Raw genomic sequence first — 6,000 nt, forward strand, 5'->3', positions numbered from 1 at the left:
ACATAAACCAAATGGCATTCTTTTAAATGCAAAAGTTCCGAAAGGACAAGTAAAAGTAGTTTTTTCTTGATCTTCTAATGATATAGGCATTTGATAATACCCCGAATACCCATCAAGAAAACAGTAATAAGAATTTCCTGCTACTTTTTCTAGAATTTGATCTAAAAATGGTGGTGGGAAATGATCTTTTCTAGTTATATCATTTAATTTTCTATAATTAATACACATACGCCAACTAGATGGAATCCTAGCTTGTAATAATTCTCCCTTTTCATTTTTTGTAACAGTGATGCCGGACTTTTTAGGTACTACTTGTGTTGGACTTACCCATTTACTATCTGAAATTGGATAGATAATTCCAGCGTCTAATAGTTTTAATACTTCATTCTTAACAACTTCCTTCATATGTGGATTTAACCTTCTTTGTGGTTGTTGATATGTTTTAGCATTTTCTTCCAAGTGAATTTTATGTGTACAGATTAAAGGATTCATACCTTTTATATCTTTCAAAGTCCATCCAATTGCATTTTTATATTTTTTAAGTAATTTAATCAAATCTTCTTCTTGATTTGGCAAAAGAGTGGAAGAAATTACAACATGAAATGTTTTATTTTCACCAAGAAATACATATTTCAATTGTAATGGTAAAAGTTTTAATTCAAGTTTTGTATTATCATCTTTTTTAAAATTATTTTTAGACTCAAAACATTCTATTGAAAAAACTTCAGATTGTTGATTTAAGTTTTCTTCTTGTATATTTTCTTCCACAATTGTTTCAAATTCATTATCATATTCATTTTCATTAATACTTGGTTGTTTACATAAATTGAACACATTAAGTTCTAGAGTCATATTTCCAAAAGACAATTTCATTATTTCATTTCGACAATTAATTAAAGCATTTGAAGTTGCTAGAAATGGTCGTCCCAATATTACTGGAATTTCATTATGTACTTCTATTGGTTATGTATCCAAAACAATAAAATCTACAGGATATATGAATTTATCAACTTGAACCAACACATCTTCTACAATACCTCTAGGTATTTTGATTGACCTATCCGCCAGTAAGAGAGTAACAGAAGTGGGTTTTAATTCTCCTAAATTAAGTTTTTCATAAACTGAATAAGGAAGTAAATTCACACTTGCTCCCAAATCCAACAAAGCTTTTTTAATTTTATTTTCTCCAATAATACATGAAATTGTTGGACAACCAGGATCTTTATATTTTAAACTAGAATTATTTTGAAGAATAAAACTTATTTGTTCAACCAAGAATGTTTTTTTCTTCACATGCAATTTTGTCTTTACAGTACATAAGTCTTTTAAAATTTTTGCATAAGAAGGTACTTGTTTAATAGCATCTAATAATGGAATATTTATCTTCACTTGCTTAAAAACTTCATAGATATCAGAATCACTTTTTTGTTTTTTATGATTTGTTAATGCATAAGGAAATGGTGGAGGTTTATTTGACTTATTTACTATTTCAGATGATTTATCATTCACCATATTATTCTTAAAATTTAAGGTATCATCATTCTCAAAAGTATCAGAATTATCATCCTTACTCTTTGATTTTAAATGATCCTTGTTTTCATTACTATATGGATCATTAACTATTTTACCACTTCTAAGGGTAATAACAGATTTTATTTGATTAATTTTTTCATTTTTTAATTCTTGATTTTGATTTTTAGAATTAGGTTGAGGTTGAGATGGAAATTTTCCTTTTTTCATGAATATTAAGTGCAGATGCAAATTTTGCAAGAGTTTCTTTCAAATCACTCATAGATTGACTGTTTTGAATATTGATAGACTCTTGATTTTGGATAAATGCATGAATTACATCTTCAAAGTTTTTTCTTGGAGGTGTAACATAAGGAATATAACCTTGATGATTTTGGTTATTTTGAAAATATTGTTGTGACGTTTGTGCATTATTATCATTCCTCCAACTAAAATTAGGATGATTTTTCCATCCAGGATTATATGATGGTGAAAAAGGATCTAGTATTGGTTTTTTATAATTGTTAACATAATTTGCTTGTTCATGGAGACATTCTTTAAATGAAGGTAATGTTGGACAATCTTTTGTAGCATGATCATGTGTATCACATATATGACAAACAATTTCTTGAATACTTTTTAATTGACCACTCTTTTTCATTTCTAATGACTCAATTTTTCTTGCTAAAGATGCAAGTTTAGCTTGAATATCTATATCATCTTCAAGATTATAGATACCACCCCCATTTGTTGAATTATTGTTTTTAGTTGTTGGTGGTTCTATTGTGCCTATATTATCCCAATTTTGAGCATTTTCTGCTAATGAATCCAAATATTCCATAGCTTCATTTGGGTTTTTATCTTCAAAAGTTCCATTACACATGAATTCTATCATTTGCCTATCTTTAGGTATTAGACCTTCATAAAAGTGAGAAACTATTCTCCATGTTTCAAAACCATGATGTGGGCATGTATTAAGTAATTCTTTATATCTATCCCAACATTGATAAAACGTTTCTCCTTGTTTTTGAGAAAAAGTTGTAATTTGTCTTTTAAAAGAGTTTGTTCTATGAGAAGGGAAAAACTTTTTGAGAAATTGTTGTTGCATTTCTTCCCATGATCTTATTGAACTTGATCTTAAATTTTGTAGCCATATTTTAGCTTTATCTTTTAAAGAAAAAGGGAAAAGCTTTAATCGAACTATATCCATGCTACAATTTTGATCATTATAAGTGTTACAAACTTCCTCAAATTCTCTTAGATGCAAATATGGATTTTCAGAATCTAAGCCATGAAAATTTGGTAAAAGTTGAATAATTTGAGGTTTGAAGTTGAAATTAGATGCATCAGGAGGAAAAGCTAAACAAGATGAGGCACTAATTCTAATAGGGTTCATATGATGCCTAAGTGTTCTTAATTGATCATGTTCTTGATTATTATTATTATTATTATTATTATTATCATTATCTTGATTATTTGAATTATCATCCATGTTTAAATTATTTTCAGATACTCGAATAAGTCTACCACTTTTTTTTCGACTCCAAATACTCATACAAAAAAAAAAAAAAAACCAACACAATACTTATAAATAAAATATAATTAACAAATATAAATTTAATTTATACCTCCCCAGCAACGGTGCCAAAAACTTGCTACTACTTAAATAATAATTCACCCAAGTGTAGGTTGTCTGCAAGTAATATATTTCGTAAGTACGAGATCGATCCTCAGAGAGGTTATTTTGAGTTTAAATTTTTTTAATTTATAGATTACCAAATGCAAGAATGAAGTTTACAAATTATAAATTTTGTTAAGGCTTGAGGATTTATTCTTGGTTTATGTAATATTGTTTAACTAAAAGTAAAACAAAAGAAACCACCATAAATAATGGTTCCAAGAAAATTAAACACACACATAATATAATATAGTTTCCACTATATAAAATACCGAATTAACCGATATTTTATATATGGTACCTATGATTATAATTATAACTATATAAATAAATAATTGCATAAAGTAAATGTTAAATTAAATCATTATATTTCATTTAGAACAATCGGCAGAGCCACGCTATTGCCTAAATGAAATATATTGATTTAATAAGTTAGTTGCGGAAAAGTAAAAGTTAGTTGCGAGAAAGTAAAAGTTAGATGCGAAAAATAAAAGTTAGTTGCGATAAAGTAAATGTTAGATTGTTAGATGTTAGTATTAAATCATAATATTTCATTTAGAACAACCGGCAGAGCCACGCTATCGTCTAAATGAAATATTATGATATTATTATATAAATATATATATATATATATATAATAATAAGTGATGAAATATTTATTGTATCAAAATTAAACAAAAAATCAAGATAACCACTTTAATGGTATCAAGCATTTGATGAAAATTGATAACAACAAATAATTCATTTTTATACCTACAATAAAAATAAGTTAGCTAAATGAAAAGAAATAAAGAAAGAATTTACAAAATATAAACAATCTTACTTTACCAAGAATGCATCCTCTTCACCTTGACATAATAGATTTAGATTGCCATAAGCTTACTTTTGATCAATACTAAAATATCACTCATAGTTGAGAACATGAAAGAAAATATATTGGAACTTAGAACTTTGATACACACTCACACTATATTTTACAATGAGATAGAATGATTCTCAAGCTAGCACAAGACCTCTATTTATAAGCCAAATGAGAGAAATGGTCAAAATTTTTATTAATGTCATATAGTTGCAATAGTATTCTTTGTCTCCTCCAAGTTCAATTCCATGCCCCTTCTTTCAATGCTTTGTTCCATAACTTTAATCACCGAATTTGACTCTGCTCAAAACGGCAAACATGTGGGGAATTGTCTGTAGATGAATTTGGCCACTTGGTTCACCTCATTTGGTTAAATATTGAAATAGTTATGATTTTTTTACTATATGCTGGTCATAGTAAAAGTAAATTTGTCCTCCTTTTGATATTTGCACAATTTGATCATCTTAATAAACTTTTTAGGCAATCACGTCTTCTGCAAAGTTGTAGATAATTTCTCAAGGATTCCAAACATGTTTGAGTCACCTCCATTTGAATTTCTTAGCTTGAGTTATCATTATTTTACCAACACGTAGAAAACATGAAAATAAAACATATTTTGTAAGACAATTAAATATAAACAAACAATACTAAAATAACATAATTTTATAATTTTAATGAAACTTAAATTTTAAAATACAGGTTTTAACATATAATAAATTATTAATTTTAAGTTTCATCAGCTGCAAAAGAATGACACCAGATCTTAACAGATATACTGTCTCTACTGAGGACATGGCCGACAGTATGAAAATGGTAAGACTGATATCTAAGGGATATGAGACAACACAAGCAGATAGACACGTACATCCCCGAACTCATGGGCATAATAGCCCGACCCATTAGCACCCAAGTAGGTGCACTCTGCGTTGCTACAAGTGTAAGGAAATAAAGTTGCGCCTTGACAAACAGCTATAGCTTTTTGCCTAGTGGTAAGCACTTGATCCTAACACACACTGCAAAGTTAGTGAAGTAAAAATGAAGGACAAAGTGAGTTAATAAAAATATTATAATGGCTAAGCTGAATGAAACTCATAGGGAAAATTGGTGATAAATCTCCAAACCCAAACTTTCATTTATCCTAACTCCCTACATCTAAAATACTTTGCCCAAACTCCCTCAAAAAGAAAAAATTGACAAAATACCATTATATATTACAATGATTGATTTTCCTGGGAGAAATGGTATCAGAGCCTAGGTAAAATTATTTCAAACATACAAATTTATTATTATGAAGTAATTAAATGTTTGAGGAGGAGAATTTTCTCAATTAACGTGAATGCGAAACCAGGTTCGAGATTAATTATTCACATGATTTATTCCAGAACTTTGGAATATTTGAAACTGAGATATCTAACAAATGTTAGATATCAAGAAGGAACTTATCAGAGTCATAAGGTAAAATTATGATTCAAAATAACAGATTCTTAGAAACAGTACCGGATTTCTCTAAACTCTCCGGAGATCTTAGATAAATTCAAAAAACGGTACAGAACTATGACAATATGATGTATTATGTACCACAAAATGTAGAAAAAATTCTTGGAATATTAAAGGATATTCGGACAAGAATTCAAAACCTAGAACAACAACTAAGTTCTAGTAAAAGGAGTTCAGAAGGAAGGTTACCACTATCATTTGGTACCGAACCCTTATTACATCAAAAAGAGAAGGTCAAAGTGATATCAAAACCTTTAACTGAAGAAGAAAAGATGATCAATCTAATCAAAACAGTCTCAGAAAATAAATTAATCTGATGACAAATTTAAAAAAGATTGGTCTAGAGGATCTCCAAGAGTTTGCAGAATCTTTTGCAAATCTCAAAGTTGTAGATCTAAAGATGAACACAACTGGGGTTGAACAACTTACAATAACCTGGTCATATTCAGAACCACCA

General features: G+C 28.5%; 1 non-coding gene across 1 annotated transcript; it reads left to right on the forward strand.

The window, feature by feature from the left end:
• Positions 1-2,462: 2,462 nt before the first annotated feature.
• On the forward strand, positions 2,463-2,573 carry LOC142521312 (small nucleolar RNA R71). Its single transcript, XR_012814126.1, has one exon. It is a non-coding gene; the product is annotated as a small nucleolar RNA R71 (small nucleolar RNA).
• The last annotated feature ends 3,427 nt before the right edge of the window (positions 2,574-6,000 follow it).

The sequence above is a fragment of the Primulina tabacum genome, chromosome 1 (assembly GCF_025594145.1).
Source record: "Primulina tabacum isolate GXHZ01 chromosome 1, ASM2559414v2, whole genome shotgun sequence".
NCBI lineage: Eukaryota > Viridiplantae > Streptophyta > Magnoliopsida > Lamiales > Gesneriaceae > Primulina > Primulina tabacum.